General features: G+C 32.8%; 1 long non-coding RNA gene across 1 annotated transcript in view; it reads right to left on the reverse strand.

Moving 5' to 3' along the window:
• Window positions 1–12519: 12519 nt before the first annotated feature.
• LOC117151404 overlaps window positions 12520–15893 on the reverse strand; it is a 5857-nt gene continuing 2483 nt past the window's right edge. Inside the window, exon 3 of the long non-coding RNA XR_004461301.1 lies at window positions 12520–12531. This is a non-coding gene — a long non-coding RNA (uncharacterized LOC117151404). The remainder of the gene's footprint in view (window positions 12532–15893) is intronic.

Below are 15893 nucleotides of genomic sequence, written 5' to 3' on the forward strand. Positions count from 1 at the left end.
AGTTTTCCTCTGCGGCATCATCGGAACGGGAAGGCATTCTCTCGCGCGATATCATCGATTAAAGAGTAATATCTTCGCGATCAGTGGTTATTTCACGTTTTACTAACAAAGAATCAGACTTAGACTTTGTGAGTACGTTCTTTTGTTCATCGACGAAAGGAGTAACACCTTACGACCAGTGAATATTACGCGTCCGACTTAGATTTTGTGAGTATGTTCATCTATCATCCCGTCGACCGCGGGTTTGTTATTGAACCTAGGATCATTGTCATTAGTTTCTCGAGTATTTAATTACCACGGTCACTTGTCCAGTTCTATGATAATCGTATTTGCACTAGTCAATGCCTTCTCTATTGCATAACGACAACGTGTAACCCAAACGAAGATTCGTAATTCGTTTCACTCCCCTAACCCTAATTCTAATGTAAACCCGACATGTATATATTCATTTATTTATCTATTGAATTGAATTAAACATCCAAATGCACAATTACAAATGAAAGAATGGATCTACATTCAAATGATTGTATAAACTTTCACGATCTTTTTGACGTTATTTAGTATATAATAAGTATCGCACATTTTAAAATGTATTTTACGAGTAGTAAATTATATTCTGAAATTTACTTTCACTGTCGTGGCTCTGGCTCAATATTTCAAAAATCGATACTTTACGATCTATTCACTCTTTTTCCTATACATATATCATTCTGAATTGACTTTCTTGAGGAAATACACTTATTGGAAAATGTTTCGGAAAATGATATAACGACAACGATATCGAAGTTTCTCTTCCTTGTTGCTTTTGACATCGTTTATTTTTTGGTCATTTTTCTTTAATCCTCGCTTTATGTACAAAGAATTTTAATCTTCATGTCCACTTTTTCTGTTAAAGCATCAAATAATAGTATTCGATGAAGTTAGTTCCTTCAAAATATGATTAGAATAATTGTTATTGATAAACGATGGGTTAAAAATTTTAGATAAACTATAGTATCCGGACTGCAAAATTTTTAATCTGAATGTGTCTTTCCGGAGTATTGTAAATCGCTGAAGCCGAAAATGGGTGTTATTTTTTAAAAATAATTCAGTCTTATGAGCATTTGGCCGACAAAGGTCTCAACTGTAGAAATCCGCATAAAACCGTGATCATACAGAGTGATAAGCAGTAACCGGCAAAACAAGTGATGGCACAGTCACTACCAATGTTCCAAATGCCAGTTTTATCACATACTGCTTACCGTCCTGTGTTACGTCACGGCGTGGCGGACGGAAAATAAAAAATAACTCTAACCGAATCCAATGCATACAGAATAAACCATACAGCAGGTTTTAAAAGTACCAGATTTTAAAAAACATATCATCAAAATCCATGAGAATGTCACACATCAGCAGATTGACCAAAAATTTGTACACCTCATTTTCGTAAAAAACGATCTTCATCTTTGGCTCCGGGGGTTTCAAAAATCCCTAAAAAGTGTCATTCTAGTTGAATATTTTGCAATCCCGATACGATACTAGAAGCAAAATTTGTTTATTGTATACGGTATGTAAATATAATATAAAAGTAGTGAAATATTTATAATGTAGACGTAACTGTACGTGAAATATAATATGAACTTTTTAATAACATGGTCCTCTGAAAACACAGTTTCCATACAAAGCGGAATGAATTAACTGTGTTATAGAAAGGGTAACTATGCTAAAGACATAATAAATCACGTGAAAATTATTTAATAAATATCCAATATCCTTTATGTCATAATGAGCTGTTTTTGAAAATATTTAAATAAAGACATATTTTTAAATATCACTAAAAGACTATAATCATGAAAAAAAGACATGGTAAATTTACTACATTTGATGAGTAAAGAGAAGTTTAATAAAAATGTGTATATAAAAAAATATATATATACAGCGTGGTAGGTAACTGGTGGCACAAGCGGAAAGCGAAAAAAGAAGTCGAAAATATAGAATAAAAATAAAAATTTTCTTTTTTTTAATTTTTCCATCGAGACAACGATCTACAGTGAAATTTACCACGAGACGTGGTAAAGTGCACGCGTACCGAGCGAAAATTCAAAGTCGATTTTCTCGAAAACAAAGCCTCAAACGAAAAATTTTTATTGTATATTTTCGACTTCTTTTTTCACATAGAATCGTCCCCTTTCTGCTTGTACCACCAATTACCAATCACCCTGTATATATAAAATACGCGATACATTTTATACAGTTTTAGAAAAAACTAAAGGTGTAACTAATGATATGATAAATATTTTTAAAATGTACAAAATATATTTGACGGAAATCTATATTTCATTGCAAAATCAAATGAAAGAGTAATTTTGATAGTACACAGATTAATTGGTAATGTATCGAATTTTAAAATTGCACCTCTTGAAAAAAAAGAAGACAAACACACATGTTGTTTTTCTTTCGATCGTCAAATGAATAAATCCATAGACTTTCTTATTTACTATAAACAATCCTTCTTTGTGTTACAAATCAGCTATACTATTTATGATGCAAATAACCCGATAATAAACCGATGATTGAAATAATTAAAGCAACACGTACATTTTAATTTCCGATATAAATGGGAGATCGAAAACAAGAAACTAGCATCAATATATCGATAACCAATTTCCTTGTCTTTTTCCATCAATGAAATATTCTGAAAAATGTATTCGGTCAGTGAGGACACCACAGCGATGCCCGTCATAGTGCACCACAGCATAGCTTGTTCAGGTTTGGATGTGTCACGGTTTTAAGTAGCTCGTAGAAATTACACGAGGACGAAATGAGATAGTAATTACACGGGCTACGATAATTTATCGGCTGTACCAGACCGCATTTGGTATTCGTATCAAAGCGTAAACCGCGGCTAATTTGGGTACGTTCAATGTGATTACGTTACCGGGAATCAGAGGCTGATACAAATTATATCTTGCAACTGTGCTCTAGGACCTAACACGACTGTTCAATGTGTTTGACAATTGATAATGCATCGATAAGAGAAAGCAGTTTGTTTCCGTATACGATAACAATGTGGAGCAGAGACGAGCTTTTATCCATTGGTTTAACTGCGATGGTTATAAATGTTCAGGGTTATTGCCAACATTTTCTCCTCTTTGTTCTCTTTTTGTTAGTTAATCACGAGATCATGACAGAATGACGTAAACATGCTTATACAAGAGAAATTCTCTTTGTTTAATTTAAGAGACCACTTCGTGAAAAATAAGATTTTCGTACGTTCCATTAATCGAAGCTGGACGCTGCTTTTGAAAAGGTATTTTTTAAAGTAAAGTGATTGAAAGAATGTAACTTTTCTTTTGATGCAGTTAATATTAAAGCAGGATAGATAATTAGTCCATCTTGATGTAAAGCTGTAAAGCAAGAAGACTTGTTATTAGTTATTATTAATAGACGAGGACTTTTTCGGTTTTATACAATTTTTCTCTCTTCCGGTTTTGAAATTCTTACATATTTTAGTCGTGTTTAACGCGAAAGTTAAAATAAATGAGAGTTTTAATGAAACGAAATGCATTTGAAATAACACTTATAGTTGCAGCTAGTCGTAACTAATTTTTATTTATGTAGGAAAATGTTTCAACAGTTCTGTAATAGTCAAGTTTTTAGTTATTCTTCTTGCTTATATTGATTATAAGATGGAAAAGGACGACATGTATGTTATTAAATACAGGTTTGGGGTTGATATTTAATAGATTCACACAGATTGAATTTTACTTTCTATATTTCATCACCTCGTACAAAACCTCTGAACATACCGAATGCACTCAGATAATTAACACGTGGTCGACTCCTAAAGCAAAAGAGCGTCGTTAGGAGTCGTACCAACTTAGCTTGTAGGAACTAACAATCATACCAACTTAACGTTCCTCAACAATGTATGTATTTACTAAAAAGTTTTGGAAAGGAAGCTAACGTTTAAAATTTTAATAGACTCTCTTTTTCTCTGTGTCTCCTTTCTGTTTCTCTTATTAAAAGCTGTAATTGATGTATTGATGAAGAGAACATTCGTATAAATTATACTTTATTGAAGAATATTTGAATTTGATAAAAAGTATGTTGTGCAATCTATTAAAAATTAATTCTCTTGATTAGTACGGAAATCATATGGAATATTTATAGACATTAAATAATTCATGAAGCGTAATATAATGGATGAAATATGAAACAATTCATATAAAATAATAACGATTGCATCTCACACGTTGGAATATAAATTATTTAAATATTGAAAATTTTACATATCTATTAAAATTAAATAATATAGCTTTGCAATAACGATCGTTTATTTTACGTTACACTATCTCGAGTACAAATTTATAAGATACAAAATTTGGTATTTTTATTGTTATTTCTTGCATATTTTTATTAAATTTGTTATATATTCCTTATATTATTCATTCTAATTGAATATAATTAAATGTAAGATTCGTCTTTTTGACATATTAGTTATAGCAAGATACAACAGTTAAAAATGTCTGTCCTTCAGAATTGTATAGTCTTGTATTTCTATTTATTAGTAATTTATATTCCTATATATTTACACATTTTTACTTTCTAACAGCATTTTATATTATTTATCATCTCTCTTTTGTGCTTTCCATATTTTCAAGCATAAATAAATTATAATTACAGGTATAAATATTACCTCATTGATATATTTTATATCATTAAATAAATTTGTATAAATAATAGTTAATTAATTCGGACAAGTTCTCGAATATTGGGTTATATTAGAATAAAGCATTTGAAATCTGTTTCTTTCGATTGTTATTTTTTACACTATTTGCTACACTTTTCTGTTAAACATGTTTCGTATTTTTTATATTGTATATATAATATAATATTTAATGAATTAACATTTACAATATTATAATGCTAATTAAATATAAAGATTGCATTCTTTCTCGTGGTATATTTTGTAGATATTGTTGAATATCAATTAGTTTCGGCTATGCTAGGGAATAACAACTAGACCAAAAGATTAGAGTACGGTTTTTGATGGGCCCGCGACAACAGGATCATGATGTCCTATCGTGCGACAAGCTTCTCGCAAAGACTGGAGTATGAAGTTCCGTTTATCTAACGTCGTATAGTATAAAGTGATAGCTTGAAACCCTCGATTGTGCACTTGACATGGAAACAGTAACACTTTGCGGTACTATCACTGAATCTGTAATATCGCTACGAATTTTGCTTTAGAATTGTAGCTCGATAGACAGGAACAAGCGTAGGGACATGTAGATTTATTGTGGTTTCTCTGTCTCTTCGATCCGACATAAAGGCTTTAACCTCGATTTACGGTGGATAGTTCGTTTTGTCGAGTTGCAGAATAATTTCGTTATATCCATTTTGGAACTACGATGTTTCCTCTGAATAGAAAAATATGTGTTCCAAATTCCAAGGTTGCCAGATTTTTCCAAGGTTGCCAGATTTTTCCAAGATTGCCAGAAGTTTTCTGTAGCATTATGTTGTAATATATGAAATGTTGGTTTGAATGCGTTACATTTACTCAGACTATAAGGAATATATCGTTTATCTAGATCTAGAGTATACAGAGTTTATACAGAATGTCCCACGTAACTAGGACAAGCTACAGCTTCGAAACGATGAAAGATAAAAAGATTTTATTAGACAAAATTAAATAGTTTCAAATAATACACAGTTTGGTGTATACATATGTATATCCGTTTTGGGAGTGATGGCATTTTAAAGATTTTAAAGTGATCTCATTTATACATAAATTTATGCACTCTTTTATTCTGTCGATAAAAGTACTAGGGTACTTGGATCTGAAAATGCCTAGTTTAAAAGATATTTGAATTTTGATTTCATCATTCGAGTGTATAAAAGGAAACATAAACGTAGTATGTTTTTCCTTGTCTTTGATATGGTAAGTTTCTTAAGATCAAAGTTAGAATTAATTAGTTTACACTAATGACACTAATTAAAAAAGTATCAAGAATTTAAAAGACAATATTAAAAAATCATTAATTACAAGTAAAAATACTAATTCTCCTAATAATTTTACTAGCTACCAAAAATGCTTAATAAACAAAAAGAAATCTTTGACAAAACTTCGCAAAATATAAAAAAGAAACAAAAAACGTAGCAGAATAAAATATTCAGAAGCAACGTCAAACAACCTGGAAAGCTGCCATAACCTCGAGTTCTGCCTTTGCGAAAGTGGAATCGATGCATAGAGAATATCGAATAAATTGTGTGGAACATGTTTCACGCATGTTCTCTCTTTATTTTTTACCTTTTTTCGGAGAAAGTTTTAGAAGAGTTGATCCGATACGCGACAGTTGCAAGCGGCACGTTGTTGGACAAGGAGTTTTTTCTGGACGAAGAAGGTCTTAAGAACAGTTCTAAACATGGAACGAGCAGTGGGAAGTAGTTGCAAAAACAGCGCAAGAAAAGTCAACCAATTCTATGGAGAGCTATTTGCTGTAGCAAATCCTGCAAAACCTTTTGCCAGCAAGCTTGACGAAGACGATTTAGTAGTCTCTACGAGTATACAACGTGAAAACGAACGATTCCAGTGTATAAGAAAAGGAAAAGGCTTTTAGAGGCTTCTGCTGTTTTCTCTAATTTATAAGTAGCAGTTTTTTCGCTACGCTATTTATTAAACGCGAAATGAGGCGCACTACTGTTCAAAAATACTTGGACAATCCATTGTCGTTGATAAAATGTACATTGACTCATGAAAGTATTTGACCTTTAAAATTAACTTTTAAAGTTAATTAAGGATATTTAACATAGATCAATTTTATGTTCGCATCGTATTATATTGTATTATATTATATTACATAAAACATTTAAAAATACCATTAGCAAGTAGAATGAGCTAAATTAGCAAATATAATTCCAAGTATAATGAGGCACGACTCGATGATTATACCGATAAAATTTGAAACTAATCTGAAAATACATATAAAAATTCCAAGGGGTTTGTTATAAACATATATTTGGTAAAGAATTAATACATGGTATTATTACTTTATTATTAAGCGTGAAAGACATTTGAACTTTTATTTATTTATTTATTATATTATATTATATTATTATATTAACTTTTATTTATTCATAAAGGCTATCGCATGAAAGACAAAGAAAACGAATATAAACATATGTATAAATAATATCATACCATATCATATTATTTTATACGAAAGGGTTAAGAATATAATTGCAACAATTTACTCAATTATACATGTGTATTTATGCAAATGTTATATAAATATCATACAAATTTTGTATAAATACATGAAAATTCGCAGCCTAATCGACACGATTAAATTGATTTTTACAATCAAATATGCAATAATAAAATTATCTACAAATTATAAAAATCAACTTATATTCCTAATTGCCCGTTGTGATTCTGGCAATTTTGTTTAGCTATTTCGCTACTTGATAAACCTTTTAAGCTTACCTAATTTCTCAATTACAAATCTTTTCTGTGCGTATTACATGCGCGTGTGTCCGTCATCGATGACTGCGCTGTAACTTCTTATCCGTCGAATTAACTGTTAATTGATGTAGGTTTGGGGTTGATAATTAGTCCATTCACACAGATTCGATTTTTCTCTCTATATTTCTCCGCCTCGTACAACACGTCTTAACACACAGGATACACTGACCATAGTCAATTAACACGTGGTCGACTTCTAAGACAAAAGAGCGTGGTTAGAAGTCGTACCAACTTAGCTTGTAGTAACTAGCGATCATGTCAACTTAACTTTTCTCAACATTAACCTTGGACAACTGATTCACAAAGGACAGCAGTGATTAAAAACGCGACGAACGATCAACAACATCAAGGGTTGTACTTTTCCGAATGATAAGAAGTGTTTGAATTGTCTGCGACTGCTGAGACGAGATTTACGAATGGATACGACGGATGATTGTGCGATACGGTCCGACTACGACGTGATGTACGACTGAACGTTATGAATGGTTAGCGATACACGCCTCTGCAAACGCGTGTCGACGTTGCTTGCAATTGAATGACTTACACGAGACTCTTCACTGATCGTTCACTAACTAAAGCGATACTTCGTTCTACGAATACTTGGAGATGACGAGTCAAGAAATCCAGATGGGACTGCTCTTTCCAAATGCTTAGAGATTAAAACGGTTCTTCACTGCATCTCTGGTGGAGAGTATTGTACCGTAAAAGGGAGGTTGTGTGAAATTATTCTCTCTGAAGGCTGAGAGAATAAACTACTCCTTCTCCATGTCTGATGTTGAAGATGTTAACGATTCAAAACTAGGAACGAGATTCAACTAATCGTTTCGAATGATTGATCGAGACTGAATCTATGATTGATAAATACACATGATTGACAAAATACATACGCTGAGTAATTTTCATCAAATGCAAAAAAATACCCAATCAGTCGTTCGCTGCACTCCCATGCGCTCGAAGTGCGGAAAACTCTTGGCGGGAAGTGCGTGAACGATACCTGGGACTGCCTGAAGCTTCGATGTTAATTAGGAAAGGATACTACTTATCATGTAAAATCATGTAAAATATTTTTATCCTTGTTAGCTTCACGCCAGGGAAAAGAGGAGTAATGAAGGAATTGATAAAAGTTAGATAATTCTAAAATTATTTAATCTTATAATAGCATTAAAAACAAATAACAGGATGTTAGAAAATCAAAGATCTAGTAAATTGCAAACAGTTGATTTTTAAGAACACAGATTTCTTATTCATACTTTCCGGAATAATTATATTATTTTACTAATATATTATTTTCTCTCATTTTTAAAAATTACTTTCTATAAAATGTATACAAATTTAATTAAAATACATATATTACCTAAACATCATTGGTCTGAAAAGAAAATTCGTATTTAGAGGTCACAATCGATACTGCAAAATTTATAACATTTGTTTCTATAACCCTTAAGTGGATACCATAGCGATTAATAAGTTAAAATGCTTATTTATAAATTTCAATTTTTTGAATTATGTTACGATTAACGTCACGAAACTGGCAATGATCGGTACACCATACATTTTTCTCATTTCTGAATTATGAAAGCGATAAAACATTTTTGATTCTATAACTTAAATTTAAAGCATTTCAGTCAGACGGATATAGCTGTGTCGTGCAATTTAAATTTAAAATTGTATCCTACAGTATATGTGGTGAATAACTCCTTTCAGTTTCCCTCGAAACTATGACCGTTTTCCTATCGTGATGTTTTCTATCGGAAATGAATTGCACGATTCGTGGAATTTTAAAAAAAGGAAAACGAAATAGGGAGGTGAAAAAAAGGTAGCGGAGAAAACGTTCAATTTTATTCCGACAATAGAATCAGCACGCATTCACATCAGTCGCGACTAGCGTGCGCCTCGAAAGGGGGTTGCATGTGGAATCGAGTTTTTACATCAACCTGTAATTTGCATTTTTGCTTTTCCGTTTTTAATCGCGGAAACATGATCCCAAGCATAGAAATACTATTGACAGGAGGTTGACAAAATGATCACCATGATGATGATTAGACCATGTTCTCAGTCCATCTGTTTTCCACCTGTTTCTTTATTATCATTAACGAATCGTGATCGTGTTACCGTGAAATTGCGATATTTCTCTTCTCCGAATTTATTTTCAGCGCTTTTTTGTTTTACTTGTTACAGAGATATATGCCGGCACAAGGTAAATTTAATATTTCATTTTAAGCGGTTAGTCGTTGAAGTTTACATAGATTTATTGAATGTTGGATATTAACGTTATTAAAAGCAGTTAAAAATGTGCAATAGTTACAAGCTCATTTACATTTATCAATAAAAAACGATAAAAAATGATAAAAAAATATATTATATATATAATAATAGGTAAATTGAAAATCATTTTTATAAAATTACGTCGGAGATGAAAGGACATCGGGGCCTTTCTTTTGGAATTTTGGGAAGATCCCCAATACTTTAGTGTAGACTATTTTATTATAGCTGTACTTAAATAATAAAACTTAGAAATAGTTGTTATGATTCAATCCGATTATGTTTGCCCGAGATTTGCGACGGTGCGTTTGGGCTCGAGATGCACAACTGATCGCCGAACGTAGCCACGGTCACGGGATGAACGTTTTTTACCTGACAGAGAAGTGCCAATATTGTGGGACACACGTTGTATTAACAATCAAATCCCGGGCAGGAGCAATGTCAGCTCTACGCGGGTCTGCCTAGCGACGGTGCTTGGAATTTTGTTGGTATCCCCGGCCAATATGCAAAGAAGAAACGCGATCGTAAGGAGAGGAAAATTTCCATCAGTCTTTTATTCCTGCGATCACCTTGGGGAGTTTCCACATCGCCTTTACGCGCAGTATGATACCGAGCGTCACAGCAAACGTTACTTTGTGCTTCAAAATATATTCTACGTTTAACAAAGAGTTACCCCGTTGACCATGGATTAGTTATTGAACCTAAGAACATTGTCACTAACATCTCGAATGTTTAATCACCACGGTTATTTGTCAAACTTTGTAAAAATCAATATTTATACCAGTAAATATAATCTCTGTTGTACAACAACGATGGCTAGTTCGAGTGAAGATTCGTTACACGCCCCTAAACCTAACGTTTTGGAATTTTGGATAATCCCGCAACATTGTAATCTAGATTTTATCATAGCTGTAACATTGTAATCTAGATTTTATCATAGCTATAATTAAGCAATTGTTGTCATTCAATCTGATCGTAATTGTTCGAGATTTGTGATAGCGAGATTGGGCTCGAGGCGACAACTGGTCGCGGAACGTAGCCACGGTCACGGGATGGACGTTCTGCCTGAGGGAGGTGTGGAGTGGTTGTATGGTTCTTCCTAGGAATGTGGTTGTGGCGGCATACGGCCTCAAGAACGGGCCTAGCCACATAGGATTGTACTTTGGAGGTGTCGATATAATGGGGCACACGTTGCATTAACAATCAAACTCCAGACAGAAACTGCCTAGCAACAGCGTTTGGAACTTTCTCGATGCTTCCAAAAAGTATACAACAAACTCTTGGCAGAAACTGCCTAGCAACGGCGATTGGAACCTTCTCGATGCTTCCACCGAGTTGTGCCTAAAATTATTCTACGCATAGTAAAGAGTTATCCCGTTGATCGAAGATTCGTTTGAACCCAAGAACATTGTTAATAGCGTTCATTAAACTCATTATTCGTTAAACTTATTATTCGTAAAAGTTATTATTCGTTAATCTTATTATTCGTTAAACTTATTATTCGTTATACTGTGTAAAAGTCTTGTATATACGTGTACATATAATCTCTGCTTCGTAAAACGATGGCTAATCCAAACGAAGAATTGTTACGTGCCCTAAATTCTAATGTCAACCCGACATATATATGTAAAATATACATGTAAGTTATATATGTAATATATATATGTAAATTCTATAGAATTCAAACTATCCGTCAACCGACATTTTTACTTTTGTTTTATTTTACCGCCAGTCATTTGTTGAATAGAATAGATGACGAGAGAGGAATGGTAATTTAGGACTTAGAAAATCGATTTTCGATTTTCCAGGTAAAATTTGTACTAGATTTGTTATTAACTGTTATTATATTTAATTTAATTATTCCGAAAATAAACTCAATTTTCCAGAATCGATCGTCTGATTTACCCTAAGCATTTACGTTATTACAAATCGATTTTCTCTGCGTCATGCCGTTGAAGGTTATCCTCCGTATCGTCATCAGCGAAAACTCAAAACGCGAAAGAATAGAATGAGTAGAATCTATAAGAAAACCAGAAGATCAAGTGAGTTATGTTTTTCCGCTGGAATATCAACCAAGAAGTTATCATCCTCGATTATTCAGTTCATCGATTGTTAAGTCTAACCAAGGTAGGTCAATACAAAGATATCACACTCACTATGGATGATGAGACTGCTGCGTCGTAAATCGATACGGACTTGAATTTTGTATTTCAAAATACTTAGATGAATCAGAAATCGTCTCTAAAATGAAGGCAAAGACTGAAAGTAAGTCTAGTTTTCATATGGAAAGACTTTTGGAAATTCTTCAAAAACGAGATAGTCATGAAAGAGAAGGGACGAACTTCACTTTAAAGCAATTTGATGGACTTCATTTCACAAAGTTTTCAGCCATAAAGGTTGATCTTCATCACGATACGCCTATAATTTCAAATATATTTCGGGGGCTCGTTCGTTGATTATGCTATGAAAAAAGAACGCTTACTATTGGAAGTAGGGAGGAAGACTATTGAAAACACAAGAATTAATTTGATTGTTATCGGATTACCTATTCACATTCAAGATGGAATCGATAAAGAAATGATACACTCAACAGATGATTAGACCAGAATTTTGAGACAGTATGAAGGTACTTATCACAAAAAAAAAAAAAATTCAGTAACGCAGTTCACATGAAAGGAAAAGAACTGCAGGAGATGAGGGTATGTCCTGACAGACATACAAATCCATCATTCAGGAAACAACCTTGCGGTATTTGCGAATCACTGAATTTTCCTGGCCGATTCCATCTGACAGTACTGTGCAGATACATAAACAAGAATGCTCAGAAGAATTTCAAACAGGTAAATTCATTTGACATACTCGCATCCGAAAACGAGAAGTCAATAAGACTAAATGAGAATGATAAAAGCTAAAAGGCCCGGAGAAGTATGAACTACTGATAAAACTCCGAGTTAGAATCAATGATCAGAAAGATGTTGAAGGTGTTTATGACACTGGAGCCAACGCAAGTTTTATTAATCAAAAGATTATTGACTAAATAAAAGCAGATCTAACCGAACGTAAGAGTGTTTTCAAAACTATCAGTGGCAACGACTGCACGAGGAGAAACTTCGAATGAAGATAAATAAAATAGAAGAAATAATGGATGTTTTGTGGTATGCAACGATAATTTCACATACGATCTTATCCTAGGGTTGGATGCCATAAAACAGTTCAAATTAATACAAGATGAGCATTTGAGAATTGCTCAAATAGTTTAAAGAAATTGTTATAAAAAAGTAGATCACAAAGAAGAAGAAATAGTAGAAGAAGAAATAAAAGAAAAAGAAGAGATAATATTCGGGAAGAAAGAAGAAAGAAAGAATGATCAGACGAGAAGAGAGATAAACGTCACTGAGTACATGGAGAATGACCAATTTGTTGGCAACCTTGAACATTTAAACAGTCCAGAGAAAAACGAAGTGCTTCATCTTATAGAGAAATACAGAGAGGTATTCACCAAACACAAATTTGACGCGGGAACTGTGAAATTCCAAGAGGCTTCTGTCAAATTAATCGAAAATAAAAATGTATAAAAAAAACCATACAGGTGTTCGATTCCGGATCAGGAAGAAATAGAATTCCAAATTACAAAATTATAGGAACACAATCTCATAGAGGAATCGAGTTCGCCGTTTGCAGCGGCTGTAGCATTAGCTTTCAAAAGAAAATCGAATCGACGGAATAGACTCTGTATCGATTTCCGTGAGGTAAACAAAATTGTGGTTCCTGAATCACAACCGTTTGCAAGAATAGAAGATATTATAGTTAAAGCAGGAAATTGCCATTTCTTTTCAACGTTTGATACTAATTCAGCGTTCTGGTCAATTCTAATAAAAAGAGAGAACCGCGAGAAGACAGCTTTCATAACACAAAGTGGTCATTGGCAATGGACATGCTTACCTTTCGGATTAAAAATTTCTCCCGCTATTTTTCAACGAATGCTTGCAAATATTCTTAGAAGGAACGGACTGAAAGGATTTTGCATAAACTACATCGGTGACATCTCAGTATTTTTCTGAAACATTCGACCAACATATCAGGTATATAGAGCTGTGCATGAGGGCTATTAACCCCTTAACCTACAACTACGGGCATAGCCCGTAGTACGATGATCGGGCTAAATATAATATACAGGGTGGTTGGTAACTGGTGGTACAAGTGGAAAGGGGGAGATTCTACGCGAAAAAAGAAGTTGAAAATATAGAATAAAAATTTTTCGTTTGAGGCTTTGTTTTCGAGAAAATCGACTTTGAATTTTCGCTCGGTACGCCTGCACTTTATCACGTCTCGTTACAACGGATCTTTTTAGCCTGCGGATCTGGTCCGACGTATTAAGTAATTTAGTAATTAGGGGGATTTAGCAATTAAGTTAGAAAAATTTACCAAATGTCCTGGACAAATTGTACAAATTAAATAATAAAAAAAAAATTACACGATTTCTATGTTATTTCTTTATTGCACTGCACGAGCATTGTTTATATACTATGTTTTATATATTGATGTCTTAGTCTATAATTTAAACTAATTTGTTTTGTAGACTAATTAACATTAACAATAATTACAATTAATCAGTCTTTAAATGTTGGCAACATCTGGTAAAGTAATTTGTGTGGACGAGAACGAGTGAACGATAAAATTATATATTCAATCAATATTTTATTAGGTTGATAATTCTTCTATTTCGTATAATAAAATCAATTTATTGTTATTAATTATTATTTTAACATTAACAATTATTAATTTAATATTTATGATAATAACTAATTTGTTATTATTTTACGCAAGCGTCATCTCGCGCTGGCCGGATTGGATAGATTGGAAATCCAATATATTGATGATATTCATTTTTAATTGAATTATAACAGACATTTCTTACAGTGTTGCATATGCAAGCAGTTGTACACGGGGCTTTAAACTGGGCCAACCTTCCTGTACACTAGATGTCCCACCAACTTTGATATTTTCGTTACTTCAAACGATACGCGAAAATGTTTCGAATGAGAGTTATAGGATTTAAAAGAATATATAATATGGTAATAGCGATTTCTGCGTAGAAAAGATACGAAAGTCACTTTTGTTTCTTTAAATGGATTTATGTATTTTTTAATACATTAGTCGATCCATCTCGGCATTATTTACAAAAAAGTATTAACCTATTTATAGTAAACTATTAATAAACTATTAATTAAGCAGATATTTTAACTTTAAGTTGTCCTCTTCCTCGTCTTTAATACGTTAAATGTAATAAAGTAAAGGCGAAACATCTGTTAAATTAATAATTTTTCGACATAAACATATTAATACTTTTTTGTTGGAGAATATCAAAATGAATCGACTAATGTATTGAGAAACATATGATTCCATTTAAAAAACGAAAATAGCATTTCAATCTCTTCTATGTATCCACAAACAAGAAACTGTTATTACCATATTATGTATTCTTTTAAATTCTATAACCTTTATTCGAAATAGTATTATTTGAAATAATGAAGATATTTCAGGTGGACGAAATTGATGAAATAGCCTGTATATTCTATTGTAGAAACAAAGGATAGATACTATGGGGAAAGGTTAGTAGGTTACTAATCAGATTGTTCTGATTTATAATCTGATTGAAAATAGCTTCGAACTTATCCGGAAATTGATTAAGTGTATATTGGTTTGTGTTATTTTTGATTTACGTTTTCATCTTGCTTCGATGTAAATTTTGCAGCTTGAGCATTGCTTACGTTCTCTTACTTTTTGAGCGCGAAATGTGTTTTTTTTAATGATGTTTATTTAACCCAAGATACAATTTTAAATACATTTTGGTATTCACAATAAACTGTGAATTTTGGTAATGATGTGTTAGGCAAAGGTACCGATACGCGACGGTACGACGTAGTCATACTATATTATGTGTCGGCGCTTTACATTTTTTGTGTTTAATACAATTTTTGGGTTTAAGCCGCTGGGAAGCGGAGTTTTTACATGATTTTGTTCTTTTTTTATTTTTTCTGTCCTGAAAACTTGGTCGCAAAACAGGACGCTTCGGTAGTCTACTTTTTGGATGCTGTGTAACTTTGGGGAGGGGTGAGATGAA

This window comes from Bombus impatiens, unplaced genomic scaffold, assembly GCF_000188095.3.
Source record: "Bombus impatiens unplaced genomic scaffold, BIMP_2.2 scf_0198, whole genome shotgun sequence".
In the NCBI taxonomy this organism is placed as follows: domain Eukaryota; kingdom Metazoa; phylum Arthropoda; class Insecta; order Hymenoptera; family Apidae; genus Bombus; species Bombus impatiens.